Below are 512 nucleotides of genomic sequence, written 5' to 3'. Positions count from 1 at the left end.
TATTCAATACATATACATACCTAGGTACTAACTACGTGTATCTAAAAATACCCGTAGCAAAACGTCTTTACTTCTGTAAATACATAACGTTCCGTGAACTATGAATACGCAACCCGATAGGCCCCGCGGTATCGCGCGAGTCCATTTTACTAGTTTGAATTCTACAAGCAAATTAATGTTGTGTTTAAGTTTTGAACTTACTATTGCAATATTTGACTTGACACGTAGTTAGATAACTAACATAATCACAAGCTAGCATATTCACGTGTATATAAAATATAATAATGCTTTTATTAGTTTTGTCTAATAAGATAATTCAGTAGTTACTTATGACATTAGAGAAAGAAACACATTAGAATAACAATGAGGATAGTTGAAGAAACTAATGTATTGTTAAGCTAAGTATTGGACTGTTCCATTTTAAATCTTTATTCTATTTCATATACTTCAGATTTTTCTATCAAAATCCCCCAAGGATTGCACAAATTACTTCAAATCTTCACACTCTATGT

The sequence above is a fragment of the Rutidosis leptorrhynchoides genome, chromosome 3 (assembly GCF_046630445.1).
Source record: "Rutidosis leptorrhynchoides isolate AG116_Rl617_1_P2 chromosome 3, CSIRO_AGI_Rlap_v1, whole genome shotgun sequence".
In the NCBI taxonomy this organism is placed as follows: Eukaryota; Viridiplantae; Streptophyta; class Magnoliopsida; order Asterales; family Asteraceae; genus Rutidosis; species Rutidosis leptorrhynchoides.
This window is presented reverse-complemented; position numbering follows the sequence as displayed.